This window comes from Patagioenas fasciata, chromosome 10 (assembly GCF_037038585.1).
Source record: "Patagioenas fasciata isolate bPatFas1 chromosome 10, bPatFas1.hap1, whole genome shotgun sequence".
In the NCBI taxonomy this organism is placed as follows: Eukaryota; Metazoa; Chordata; class Aves; order Columbiformes; family Columbidae; genus Patagioenas; species Patagioenas fasciata.
The window spans coordinates 21,073,795-21,088,541 of record NC_092529.1 but is presented as its reverse complement, the minus strand read 5'-3'; the positions used below and the strand labels follow the sequence as shown (position 1 = coordinate 21,088,541).

The window sequence follows — 14,747 nt, the reverse complement described above, 5'->3', positions numbered from 1 at the left end:
TGGCTCAGAGAGGGGCGTCACGGGACCTGGGGGTCAGGTCGGGCTCATTGCTGCTCCGGGCAGGATGGGATGTGCTGCCCGGGGACCTGAGGTTTTCCACTTGCTTTTGTGGAGATGGGAATCATGCAGGCAGCATCATTAATTGTGGTTTGAGCAGAAAATCACTTTTCCAGTCCTTGTTTTGCTTGATTCTTTTTTCGCTCTGGTTTGGTGAGTCTGTGTGTGATAGATCGCTTAGGGAAAGGTGTGGGGATGCTGTGCTTGTACGGCCAGGTTTTGATCCTTCCTGTCTTTTTTTTCATGTATGTGATATGGTTGTTTCTGTTTTGTTTTGTTTTTTCTTTTCATTTATTTTACTTTCTATTGCTGCATTGATGTATTTATGTCATTGTATAATCAGAAGAGTCTAGGGTATTAATTACTAGAAAACCACATGAGCAAATTGGGCTTTTGTGCTAATGTTCCTATGCTAATCTACCAAAAATAATCGTATTTAAACATAACTAACAGTAAAATACATTTAAATTTGGAGCATTGAAATTCACCTCTTATCTGTGTCAAGGGCTCCAAAACCCGTTTTTTCTAAAATAAAAAAGTAACATAAAAGCCTAAGGCTTCTAAAATGTCATCTCTTTAAAAATAATTTGGATTTCAGCAGGAGTTTGGTAGAGATGCAGTGAACCTTTTAGTGACTGAGCTAAGCAACCTTGAAAATCAGGTTTATAGTACTTGTATCAACAGAATGGCTATAGATATTCAACTTCATTATCATGGCAACTTGCTGCAAATAAGTGGTGGGGTAGTACCGAGAAGCTGAGGTTTTGCAATGGGCTGCCTTGGGAAGCTATAGAGAAATGAGAATGTGGGCACTCATAATCTGAAATGCACTGTGTTCGTCTGTGGAAAAATGAGGCAATCTATTAACATGCATTTTTAATCAGAACTCTTGCTTTCAGTCTGTCTGTTTAAGGATAAAAGACCTTTGCTGGGGGCAGTCACACACATTGCTGCCAAGTTGAATGGTCCCTCAGGGAAGGAGTTGGCCTCAGAGGCAGCACCAAGGTGTTTCTCTGCTGTCCCACGGATGGGCTGGAAGTGGCTGGTGGGCACCTGGCACATGGAAGCCACAGGTGGGTGCAATCACAGCATCACAGTATCACAGTATGTTTGGGTTTGGAAGGGACCTCAAAAGATCATCCAGTCCAATCCCCCTGCTGGAGCAGGAACGCCTAGGAGAGGTCGCACAGGAAGGTGTCCAGGCGGGTTTGAATGTCTGCAGGGAAGGAGACTCCACAACCTCTCTGGGCAGCCTGTTCCAGTGCTCTGTCACCCTCACTGAGGAGTTCTTTCTCAAATTTAAGTGGAACCTCTTGTGTTCCAGCTTGATCCCATTACCCCTTGTCCTATCATTGTTTGCCACTGAGAAGAGCCTGGCTCCATCCTCATGGCACTCACCCTTTATATATTTATAAACATTAATAAGGTCACCCCTCAGTCTCCTCTTCTCCAAACTAGAGAGCCCCAGCTCCCTCAGCCTTTCTTCATAAGGGAGATGCTCCACTCCCTTAATCATCTTTGTTGCCCTACGCTGGACCCTCTCCAGCAGTTCCCTGTCCTTCTTGAACTGAGGGGCCCAGAACTGGACACAATATTCCAGATGGGGTCTCACCAGGGTGGAGTAGAGGGGAAGGAGGACCTCTCTCGATCTACTGACCACCCCCCTTGTAATGGGTAGTGTTGTGGTTATTTCAGAGCCATCATTGGGAATGGTGGGAGTGGGACACACAGGGGCCGTGCTCAGCCTTCATCCCTCTGGGAGCAGGTGGTTTTCTTCTGCTCTGCTCTTCTCTGAGCAGCTAAGTGGCAGAGAGCAGGGGCAGGGTACAGCCCTGGGCTGCCCTGTAAGGCTTGGGGACATCGGATAAGATGCATGATATTGTGTAAATCTTTCTCACTCCTCTGTGCTTTTACTTCCCCTTTGTACCAGTATCTAATACAGCAGCCAGCTGCTGTCCCTGTCTGACTTCCAAAGATCTGCAGTTCTGGACTGGCTGTGCAGGAGGAGTCCCCAGTAGAACACACTAGTGATTTTTTTTCCCTGCATGAACCCCCTTCCCCTCCCCAGTCTTCAAAGCCAGGTGCTCTGGTGGAGTTCAGGTGTCCCACAGAGCTAAAGAGCCAAAGTGACAGAGAATCTGTCACATCCTCAGGTAAATTGTTCCAGTGGTTAATTAATTACCTTAACAGTTCTGCACCAGAACAAGTTTATTTCTTTGTAGAAATACCTTTGGTTTCCAGCCACTGGATCTCAAGATGCCTTCGTCTGTCAGACTGAAGAGCCTCATCTTATTACTCTTTTCTCTGTGTGGGCACTTGCTGACTACTCTCAGGTCACCTCTTAACCTTCCCAGGGACAGACTAAATGGATTGAATGTCTCTAGTTCCCTGTTGTAAGGGAGGTTTATCAACCTCCCATTCTTCTTGCTTCTGCCTGCTAAAACCCCTGCAATTTGTTCTCATCCTCTTTTCCAGCAGGATGCAGCAGGGGCTTGTGCAGTCTCTTACATCTTCTACCATGGCTAAAGAGCTTCTGGCCACGCACTGAGCCTTGACCTGCTCTGTGCACCCCAGGGCCAAATCTGTCCTCAGCTGCTGCCGTGTCTAGGGTCAGACTTGAGCCCTTAGTCCCGCTCCGGTGTCCCCATGCAAATGGGCTGGGAAGGGTGGAGAGGCCGGTCCCAAGCTCAGGATGGCCCCAGGGGTTTTTGTGCCTTGACTTTGGCATCGTCCTGGCTATGAAAGAAGAAAAGGAAGGTCCTGAGACAGGCAGCTGGGGAGCTCGGCTGTGCTTGGAGTCTGCTCACACGAAGCTCACCAGCTCCAAGTGAGTGTGACTGCAGAGACAAAGTAGGAGCAGCCCGAAAATCACAGGGACGGCATAACTTCCAGCTGAGGAGAAAGAGGGGCTTTACGAGGTCTTGAACCAGTGTCCTTCTGAGCGTTGTGCCACGGTGTGATGTGTGAGCACTCCGCCGCTCCAGCCCCAGTTAGAAATGAGAAATTTCAAGGGCTATTGAGCACTCTGTGAATTTTCACAGTGGCTCGGCACAGAGTTATTTAGCACAGGTGTTTTGGTAATTGTGATGCATTGGGAAAATTCACAGTGCTCAATGGCCCTCAAACTTCCACCTGCTTGGTGTGGTGGTTAAGTATTAGTGCAGTGGATTATAAGATAAAATATGCAGGAGACACTTGCTGGCTGCAGGACTTTCTCTGGCACTGGTTATATTTCTTTGTTATTCTGCGATCGGTTTGTTTATCTGATATATATTAGAAGGACGGAAAGTTGACTTATGTGGCTCTTAAAGCCTAGTAAACCTGATGGGTCCACATCCCCTCATGGCCCGGGTGTGAGAAAAGAGGTCTCCAGCCCCATCCCTGGCATCTCCTGAAAACACCCAACTGTGAGTCCGGGAAGCGGGAGGGAAGAAGAGGAACCTCTGCCCACACTTCTCTAAATGTGTGCAAGTCTAGAGGGCCTGTGAGTCCTGAGTAGAGTTTTTAATTATCACTTTCCAAGTTGCTTTTACTCCCACACTGACTGTGCTAGGAGGGGCCCTTCGGGAAGGACACTCTATCTGTCCTTTCATGCACAAATGAATTGCTTAGGCGTCTTTGCAAGGATGTGATGTGGCCAAGTACAAAGAGTCAGAAGAAAGCTTTAATGTTACTTTTTACTTCAGCCCTGGCAGTGGGACATTGTGGCAAACAGAAACACGGAACTGATGACCTGGGCCATTATTACAAAGTAAATAAATACAGAAAATATTGTTTTCTACTGTTTTCTAATCTGGATTGTTGGACTGATACTACAAGCTTTACTGATTTTGCTGTGCCATGGGTGGGCAGCTAGAGCAAGAGGACCTGCAACAGTGCGGGGTGGCTGAGCTTGTTGGCTGCTGCTGTTTACAGAGCAAACTGATTTTTAAGTTTTTATTTCTTGGCACTTACTGGAAATTAGCAATGTGATTCCTCTTCTTTCTCAGCTTTCCACCCAGATAAACACACACAGCCGACTGGCTTTGTTCCACCCAGTTCTCTCCATATATTCACCCTAAGCCCAGTTATCATGGGAACATGCCTGCATACAACCACTGAATCAAAGTTTTCAAAGAAGGGAGAGTTGAGCATCTGAAAGCAAAAGGTGGTAAACAAGAATGCACTGAAAATCCCGGATCTGCGCTGTGAAAGGGGAAGGGTGGTTGGGTTGGCTGAAAGCCTGTCACTGCATTCTTACATGGAAGTGTGAGCACGGGTGAAGAGGAGGATGGTTGTGCTGGGGATGGGAATACTCGGGCTGGGATCTGTCAGTGTGTCCGTGTGCAGCTGCCACACCACAGGAGCTGTCTGTCAACGGAGGACTGACAGGACCTCACCAGCCTCAGCGCATCCCAGCTCCATCCATGGAGGCTGGGAACCCTGAGTGGGGCTGGGGATGTTCAGCTCGGAGTTCCTTTTCAGTTGGTGGTGCCTGGTTCTCCACAGCCCTGCCAACCCACACGGGATGCAGTGATGCTTTCTTGGCTCCCAGCTCCCACAGCCCAGAGTGCAGCATTTCTGCTTTTGCTTATTTTCTCCCCACCACATTTAGACACCAACTTTCTGATCGCAGCCACCCATCGCCTCTGTGCTGGGAAGCGAGTGCATCCCTTGTGAATCCTGGCAAGGCTGCAGGCTGGCTCACTGCACGTCACGCCATGGGTTTTTGGCAGGGTGAAGGGCTCACTTTAAGGTGTGTTTGGCTTTTGCAGGCACAGGTGGGACTTTGGTGATGAAAAAGCAAAACCACAGCAGTTAAGGTTTGTCATGAGCAAAATGCAGCCACCTGCAAGAGTCTCCAGAAGATGAAAAGCTGGTGCGGAATGAGAGAGTCCTGCCATGAAACGCAAGTAAATTAATGGATGGTTTATATTTTGAGTTTATTGAAACTTTAAAAATTCCCAATTTTGACAAGACTTCAAATGGAAGTTCCAGTTGTCTCCTTCCCACTTCACTTTCTCCTCAATCTCCTCTCTCCCTCTCACACCATGTTGTTTTTTGTGTTATTAACATGTAAATTAAGCTCATTTATAGAAAGTAACATCTTGACAAATTGACAAGTGTTATTTATGACAAGAGTTTGGGCTAGGAGGCGTTTCTGTTTCCACAATTGCTGTTGTTCCTGGGGATGGAAACATCACCTTGCACAGTGCTTATCTGGGTGCTTACACTTCATTTAGCCCCAGTTCACTCGGAAATACACAGCTGGGACACCGTGCTGCCTGTAACCATCAGTGCCTGTGCAGGGTCTCTCCAGGTCCTACCAAAGCCAGCAGATTATTTGCTTTGTTGCTGCTACTGGAATCAGGTTTGAACCTGTGTGTTGCGTAGCAACCCTAAATTATTATTTGAACCCTCAAAAAGGTATTAATGCTACTCATGAATAAACAGAGCTTGTCTCACTCCTGTTTATATGTTGTTTTTATGCCATTCCCCAGCCGAGTGAAGGCTTTTGTCTTTCCAAACAATAAAATTCAAGTTATTGCCAGAAGACTGGTAGCTCTTGTTCAGTGGCACAGCGGCTGTAATTAGTCTTTTCCCGTGCATTCTTAAATTTCATTTTAAGGAGGACTTGACTTCATCTTTTTGCTCACTGCTCATGGCTGACCAGGCTCAGCTCCCACTTGTAAAATGGGTTTCTTGCCAAGTGTTAAGCAAGGGATGTGTTTCAGGTGTGGGTGTTTCCTATGTGGATCCTCATTCCCAGATGGAAAGCACTTAGAGCTTGTCTGTCTTCACTTCTTCTAGGAAAAATCACGCCTGAAAGCAAGGGTTATATTTTGCCTTTTTCTCCTACTCTTTGAAAGCTGTCAGTACTAATTTAATTAGTTGGTGCATATAACAGTTTATAATTTCCAAGTCTAATGTATTATAATGTTGTTTATGCCGATTTGATGATTAAAGGCCTTGTCAGAGTCTTTTTATCACCCTTAAAAAAAAAAAGCTTTTGTTGTTATGCAAATGAGACGTACCAGATTAAGGAGACTTATTTTACCTGAACAGGTAGTTACAATAATTTTCTGTAATCTTGTTGTCCTATTTTTGTCTGCAGCGCCCTTGTCTTGCTCTGCAAGGTAACTGCTCGCTGGGATCAGCTCTGTCACGTGGCACTGTGGCTCTGCCCAGCTCCTGTCCACCCACATTCTCTTCTCCATGACCTGTGAGCCCTATCCATCCTCAGAAGGCCCCTCCCCAGCTCTGTGCCTACTAATGGGGTCTCTCAGAGCTTCTCCTGCAGCATGACCCTCTTGCACAGAGTTCCTCAAGGATGCTCCCAATGCTCCAGTCCAACTGTGGGTCCCCAGGTTGTTCAGTGCAGGCACTGGTGAAGCTGTGGGACCCACGACCAGCTGGGGAGCCCATGGCTAAGTCACAGTGTGTCCAGAGGCAAAAAGCCCAGTTTGGAGGCTGAGGGAGCTTCTTGCCTCTCTGCTGACGTTGGCAGTGCCGGTGGGTATGACCATGTCCAGCAGAGAGGTGCTGCCATCCTTGGGCTCATGAGTCTTCCCAAAGACCACGGAGCCTCTGCTAGGATTTTACCAAATCCCACTTTAATTTCCCAGTCTCCTTGCAAGAAGAAACATCTCCACTTTGCAGCAGAGTTGGACTGAAGGTCCAGTCAGGTGAGTAAATGGAAGAAGGTCTCTCTGCTCAGAGCAGGATACTGTGTAAATTCTTCTGGTTTGGGGCGTTCGCTGTGTTCTGCCTGACTTTGCGTGCATAACTGTGGTGTCCTACATGCGATGGCTGTGGCTGCAGGCTGTGTTTCTAGTCCTTTAAAAAGCAATATGTTTCCTTCACCTTCCTGCTGGAGCCTTAGCTGCCGTTTTCTGCAGCTGGGTGAATGACCGTGTTTGTGTCTGTCATCAATTCCACAGTCTGTTATTTAAATTACAAAGCTTATTCTTTGCATCAGTGTATGCACAGCAAGTTAGCAATCTATGCATAAAGTCCCAGCAGGCAATGATTGTCTCCTAAGGAAGGCAGAAGTAAAGACAGCCCACTGGATTGACAAATATTGCTGAATTTAGATGCATTCTTGGAACAATTGATTTTCTTTCGAAGGAAGTTGCCATTAACACTATTGTAACTGAGCACAGGTGAGCGGGGTGTTGAAAATTAGGCTGCCATCACAATTACTATGTGGTGTAAAAAACCCCCAGTGTCATCAGCTTGCTCATGACCTCAGTAAAAACAAACCCCAGACCTGAACAATTATGCTAATTCTGCTTTGATTTACAGCAATGATAACCAGCAAACACGCTGCCGGAGCTGCCTGAAATGTGTGTCGGAGGAGCAGGCAGGGATCTCATGGGGCTTTCTGCAATGTTTTTCCTTAATGGTTCATTAAGGTTTGGGTTCTGGTTGGCATCCCTCCCCCTTTGGGCATATCCTGCAGCCATGTAAGGGGCATGTGAGCCCACTGACTGGTCTTGTCTTTACCAGCTCTGGGGAATGTGGGTGTGGGGATCTGCAACCTATGAAATGGGCAAAGGAGACAGCAAAAAGACAGGAGTTTAATTTTTATTTTTTTTTCCTTAATTGCAGATCATAACAGGGCCACTCTCTCCTTGCCCTGAGCAGCGGCCAGGCAGGGAGACAGAGAGACCGGTTTAGCCCTGTTTGGCCTCTGCGGTGTGATCTCTTCAGGACACTCTCAGCAGATGCTGCGTCTCCCAGATGTGCGAGTTGGAGCTGTGCTGGCCCTTCCTCGAACCCTTGAGCAGCTCCGAGAGTGACCCCCTGCCCCACCAACGCCTCCTGGGGCCAGCAAAGCCGGGGCTGTTTACCCGTCAGCATGGTGGAGATGACAAGAGCACCTTCAATCGCACAAAGATGCTGAGCCACCTGGATTTTGGAGCTTACTGTGCATAAACAGGCTGTTTTCACAGAGATCGCTGGTTAAACTTCCAATGGATAAGAAGAGCTGGAACTTACCTGAGGCCTCACAGACCATTTCCAGGTATCCTTGCCAGGGGAAGTTTCGGGGTCTTGCTGTTTAGCTGACAGGGACTGAGGGGTGTGTGTATGTATATTTTTTATTTATGCACACATGGGCAGGAGAGATGTCATGGAGACTCTGAGCTCGTTCTGTGTGCTCCAGCTGGGCTCATCAGGGTGGACACCACAGGGCACGGGCCAGGCTGGGGGTCCCAGCAGGTGAATCACCCCAGTAATGTCACCTCTGTGGCTCACTCCAGCTAAAGCCTCCACAGGGGCAGGCACTCTTGCCCAGTGCTTTTTTGCAATGCTGTTTGAACCGAAGTTCATGGCCGCTGACATCTGTGGGGCTCAGCTGTAATCCGTCTTGCTCAAATAAATGGGAGGAAGCAGCTCCTGCCCTGGAGATCCTGCAGATGATGGGGAACATCGTCCCCTGGCTATGCCGCTGCAGCTGAGCCCGCTTGCCCGTCTCCCCACCCCAGGTAGTGCTGACTGCGTGTAGAACCCCCCCGTTAATATGCCGTGAGTAATTTCAACCCTTGGAACAATTTCTGTGTCTCTGGTAATGGTCTTTCTTCTTGCAGCAAAGCAATCTGTGAAAGGCTCCCCTTCACTCTCAGCTTTTAAAGTGACCTTTTTGGTTTTTTGACCTGACATAAGGATACAATCATAAAAACGAATGTGATAGTTTTTGTTGTTTGGGGTTTTATAATGCAGGATGTTTGGGCTGGTGTGAAGGTTACACTTGCTGGATGTAGCTCCTCCACGCTTTGCCAAGCACTCTCTGCGTGATGGGATTGCAATGGCACGTCTTAGTCTAACCAGTTTAAGCACAGTTATTATTTCTAATTAAATACATGCTATTAAGTGCTATCAAACTTCTACACAAATTATTAAAACATTGGATGAAAAACATTATAAAAGGCTGGACTCTCACCTCAGAAGTGGCACATAATGCAAATCAATAGAGCTGCATTTCTTTACCACTTTATTGACTAAAAACCATGCAGCTTATAAGACTCCTTCAGGATCCTCCCCTCTTCACAGCTCTGTTTTATTTCCAAATACCACTAAAGAAGCATTTTTCTCCTGGAGATAATTGCATAACTTCCTTCTGTTTCGCACTCAAAAAGCACCCATGCAAGTCTATGGACCACAGAGCATGTTTAGGTATCTCTTACCCTTTCCTAATGGCGTCCAGTAGATCAATCGAGGGGAGAGAGTAATTTCTCCTCTTTCTTTTCTCTCCCTTATACAGGATCTTGATCTTTCTCTGAGGGGAATGACCTTGACTTGGTATTGTAGCTAAACTGGGAAAGCTGTTTTGCTATTCAAACTGAATTTAGACTAGCTAAATAAATGGTAGGCAAAAGAACAAATCTTCTCTCTTAAAAAAAAATGTAAGGTATTAAGACCTGGCTTTGTAATGATTATAGTCTAATACACAGCTTGCTGAGAGGCAGTATTTTCTCTTTTTTGCTGGTGTCTCTGACCTTGAATGCTCCATTCATCTCTGTGGAAATGCTTCCTTTTTGCTATACATTTTGTGCACACAAAGAACAATTTAAAACTTACATGGCGTGGCCAATCAGAGATACCTAACTGGCTCTTTGGAAAACACGCATTGCAGTTTTTGTTTCTGTTTTTTAATACAAACATAAAACAAGTCAGTGGCACCACATTAATCATTCAAGCTGATTGGAAAGTCTCCAAGCACCAGCTGAGAAAAAAAAACACAAAAAAACCCACAAAATAAACCCCAACAAACAAAAACACCCAAAAAACCCAACAAACAAAAACCCCACACACTTTGATAAGAACCAACTGGGAATGAGATTTTTTTCTTCCACCCCCCTGCCAAGTTTCAAAAAGAACAACAAAAAAACAATTCAAAGAATTGGCAAGAAAACAAATTGAACTATCGTGGCTGGTTGTAAGGGCCATGCTTGGGCTCTGGAGAAACCATTCATAAATATTCATTAGCCTGGGGAAACATGAAAAACAGGATTAGACTTATTCATGGGAGTTCATCTTTAGGGTCAATGCTAGGGTGAGAGAGCCAAGACAGGCAATTTGCAGTTTTATAATGTATTTCCTGGGACAGACAAGATCCGCAGTCTTCTCTCTTAAAAATAAAAGAAATAAATGTAAAAAAAACCTCTCAAAAGACAACAAAAAAGCATTTTCATTTCTTGACACAGCAGAGATGCTGTCTCAGCTCAGGCCTGCCCCGCAGGTGATGCACACTTGTGTCCCCAGGTGCCATGCATGGGACGGCAATGGTAAGGTTGCCCCCGACATCCTTCCACGCAAAGTTGGCGCACAGCGGAGAGCTGATGAGCTCCAGAGGCAGATATGGCAAAATGCAGATAGGATGGGAAGAGTCCATGATGCTTCCAGGAACCATCCCCAGCTTACCAGGGGAAAAGTAAAGGACTGTGACCTCTGGCAAGACAGCCAGGATCATGAAGATGTCCATATGTCCCCTATCCGCTAGAGGCTGAGATGAAGAGAAGCAAGTCTCAGGGAAAGGTAGCCAGGTCCAGATGATAACTCAATATTGCAGGACTTGGACTCGCTGCCTTCCTCTGCTTCCAGGGGAAAGGCTGTTCCTCTGTATGCTCTCGCATCCCTTGGTTGCCTGTTTAGAAGGTGACATTGGGATTGCCTGTTGCCAAATGTACGTGTAATTTCTCAGTGATTGCTCTCTGCTGCTGGGATGGATGGCTGTGTGGTGCCATGAGACACAGACTGATACTAGCAGCAGCACTGTTGGATCTGTAAGTGAGCCCCTGTGCTCATATTAAAGGAAAAATACAGTATAAGCATATGCAACATACATTAGGAAATCTAGCAGACTGATGACAACTGGAACCAACTGAAAAATCAGACCTCTGCTTATCTACCTTCTGCAGCACACAAAGTTAATCACGCTCTAATGCTGCTAAAGTGAGTGGATAAATGATTTTAAAGACTATCTATCATCAATTCAGGACAGATATGTCATTTTTGATTCCGACACTTAAAATCATAGGATCATTTAGGTTGGAAGAGACTTTTGAGATCATCAAGTCCAACCGTTAACCTAACACTGCCAAGTCCACCACCAACCATGTCCTGAAGCACCACATCTACACATCTTTTAAATATCTCCACGGCTGGTGATTCAACCACTTCCCTGGCCAGCCTGTTCCAATGCCTGACAACCCTTCCAGTGAAGAAATTTTTCCTAATATCCCGTCTAAACCTCCCTTGGTGCAGCTTGAGGCCATTTCATCTTGTCCTGTCACTTGTTATGCAGGAGAAGAGACCAACACCTCCATGCTACACCCTACTTTCAGGTAGTTATAGAGAGCAAGAACATTTCCTCTGAACCTCATTTTGTCCAGGCTGAACAATCCAGATCCCTCAGCTGCTCTTCAGGAGACTTGTGCTCCAGACCCTTCACCCGCTTACTTGCACAGACGGATACGACCTTCCAAGGCCAGTAGCTGGGACAAGGTGTCGGAGCCTCGCTGCCAGGGCACCAGGGCTGGGAAATGCAATATACCTTGAAAAGTGTGCGTGGGGAAGTCCTGCCAAAGAGTCTTGCCAGAAATTGCACAGGTTTTGTAGACAAATTGGACAAGGATGAAGCTGAATTTAGGAAAATGATAGCTATAAATATTTTCTGCTTTGCTATAAGCAATAAAAGCACAGAAGCGAATTGGTTAGTCTGCAGGAACCAGCTGTTAAACACCATCTTTCCCAGCTCCAGGGGGAAATGCTTTGCCTCATGGTAATCAGAATATTGCAATATTGCCTTGCATTTTTGTCTCTTCTATGTTTGCAGAGTCATTCCCTCCATCTTTTTGGTTATTGCTGTTATCTCTGGTGCCTCTTAGTGTGCCAAAGTAACTCTTAGCAGAAGCACCAGAGAGTGAGGGGAAATTGGGCTTTCCCTGCCTGAGCCTTTTTGAGCAGGGTTTTCTGTTTGCTTTGATTGTTATCTTGAACAAGCAGAATCCTGACAAAGGAAGCGGGGGAAGGAGTCCTCACATTACTTGAGCTTTTGTACCTTCCCCAGGTTGTTTTCCTCTGCTAGCTGGTTTACAAAGATACAATCAAGGTGCTTTAATGCTCTTGCTCTGGAGCGAGGGATTTCCAGCTCCCCAAGGTGGGTTTCACTGAACAACTCTGAGCTGGAGGATGCGGGAAGGCAGAGGCTGCAGGACAGGCTGTGCTGTGGCTTTTCTCCATTCCAATTAGCGCTCATCACATGCTGAGGATAACTTGCTGTAAGGGGTAACCAGTCTGGGGCATCATCCCTCCCCTCCCTGCGCTCTTTCCAGTCTCTTGCTGTTTTCTTGTCCTTGCCCTGCATTGATACTTCCTTCACACTTCTGCTACTCCTCCATCACCAGCAGCCAGGGCATTGCAGCTGTCTATATTGTAGCTTAAAGTGAGTGGCATCTTTTCTCCTGGCAACAGGCTGCCTTGCTTTCTTCCCCTCTCCTTCGATAAAAAGTGACAAGTGCTCCTTCACAGAGCAGAGCAATCAAAGGAGCCGCTCAAAGAGAGCTGACAGCAAGTTGTGTGCTGGCTGTGAGCTGTTTTACTGCGGGACCGCTTAAATAGACTTCACATCCTTCCCAGCCCTCTCCCTTGTGTGACAGTGCCTTGCACCCTTTCTGATGATATCAGAGCTTATCTCATTGTGGCTTATCTGAATAATCAGCTCCAGGGTTTCTAAACCATCTCAGAGATATTTTTTGTGGTTCTGCAAAGCTCAATAAAAGGTGGTACAATGCAGCCGAGAGCCACGCCAGAGGGTTTTGCTCCCCGCTCTGCCCCTCAGCACCCTGCTAATGGCTGGGTCAGTGTATAAGGAGCTTTTCTGACCATTTCAGGATGCTCTGATGTGTGTCTTTACCGCTGATTCAGGCAATCACAGACACTCTTTGGATGGAGGATTGCATCTGACTGAGTGCCAGCGCTGCCTAGCAGCAAGGGAGCCTCTCAGCAAGGCTGTAAATCAATAATGTCTGTAGTTCTCCAAATTCCCTGGAGCCGGGGAGTTTATCTCTCCTCTGTCTTCATCTTCAGCAGTCTTCCTCCGCACTGATAGGCATCTGTTACCCACTGTCTCAGTGCCAAGCATTCCGAGTCTGTGTTGGTGGCATCTTGATGGAAACTGCTACTGTTAACCGGTAGCGAGCTGACGATGAGCATCTGTGTTATCCAGCGTAGCTCTGCTCTCGAAGGGATATTTGTCAGGCTCCTTTTGGTTTGTAATGGCTGTTTTTACAGTACGCCAGGCGACTCAGCAGACATCAGTGTAAGCGCTGATGGCGGATACGGCTGCTCCCCTCTGCTCAGCACTGTGGATGCGGGGAGGGCAAAGTCAGTGTGACAGGAGCACAAGCTTTACGTTAAATCCGTGCTTAAATTCCACTCTGGGTAAGGCTGGTTTCTGTAACGCGGTCTTGCAATTAGGAAGGGGAATGACTGCCATGGCCACGTGTGCGGGGACAAACCCACAGCTGATGTGGAGATGTCTCCAGGAGGGCTCAGCGTTATTACTACCACAGCGATGGAAGGATGGAGAGTTCACGGGTGGGTTTTTGCCTCATGTGTCTGAGTCTGCCGAAATCCCACTAAATTTAGTCTCAATTAGTTTGGACTAAGTACATTTTAAGAAGTTCTGAGTTCAAAAGAAGTCACCATGTCCTCCAGCCTGGCCTACTTTGTATCACCAGCCATGACATTTTGGCCTGTTTTCCTAGAGATGACCCAAGAATGTGCACTGGGCTCCAGTGTGTTTCCAGGGAGCCATCTGTCCCCATCTTTCTGAGTTGTTGGTGTTAGTTTGCATTCTTTATTTGTATCTATAGTATGTTTCAATGAGTTATCATCTTCCCTGTTAACTTTTTTTTTAATTGAATGAATGTAGCTGTAGCTAACAGATGTGCATTGGTAAGAGCATTAGGAAGTTCAAAAACTACTTTGCAAGGATTCTCCTTCTGCTGCTTTGCTAATGAAACTGAAACACTCTTCCCTGCAGTGGTCTGTCTAAGATAGCTGGACGTTTTACATTTTGTAATTACTTTCTGGATGATTATCTATTAATGTTTTCATGCTCGATTCCATGCTAATGTCTGCTTTTGGCCAAGGTCTCTTTTGGCCATCTTATTTTGCATATTTGGACTAATCTGCAGAAGAAAAGAGCGCTTTTTGCTGAAATGAGGGAGACAGCACTTGCTGAGCAGACTGGGGTAGAAATTTGGGAGCTTTGATAATTAGTAAATTCATTTCCAGGAGTTTGCTTTATACAGCACATAAATGTGGACTAACCTTTAGGAACCCTCTGCAGCTCTGACACCTAATATCAAAGTTACACTTTGCAACAGGACAGAGAATGTATAATTTATGAGCTAGTGAAGTATCTTTAATTAAAACAGTATTTTCTAAATTTTGACTTAAATTAATTTTAATCTAACAGAAAAAAGCAATCCGAGTCCAGCCAAGGTTTTCCTTAAATACCATCCTTGTTATCTGGGAGGCTTTGCATCAACTAAGATAGATGATTTTAATTTCCATGTTCTCAGTGTAACACTTGGGGTCAATGTTTGCATACTTATCATAGGCAGTTTACCATTGACAACCACTATAATTGTTCAACTGTTCCTTGGTGAAGACCTGATTGACTATCGTGCACTGTATTT

General features: G+C 46.2%; 1 long non-coding RNA gene across 5 annotated transcripts in view; it reads left to right on the top strand.

The window, feature by feature from the left end:
* LOC139828794 (uncharacterized) overlaps nucleotides 1–14,747 on the top strand; it is a 79,801-nt gene that overhangs the window by 26,814 nt on the left and 38,240 nt on the right. For 4 of the 5 annotated variants that reach the window (XR_011740777.1, XR_011740775.1, XR_011740778.1 and 1 more), the window contains 2 exons: nucleotides 957–1,130; nucleotides 4,812–8,062. This is a non-coding gene — a long non-coding RNA (uncharacterized lncRNA). The remainder of the gene's footprint in view (nucleotides 1–956; nucleotides 1,131–4,811; nucleotides 8,063–14,747) is intronic. The other variant, XR_011740776.1, reaches the window with a different exon arrangement.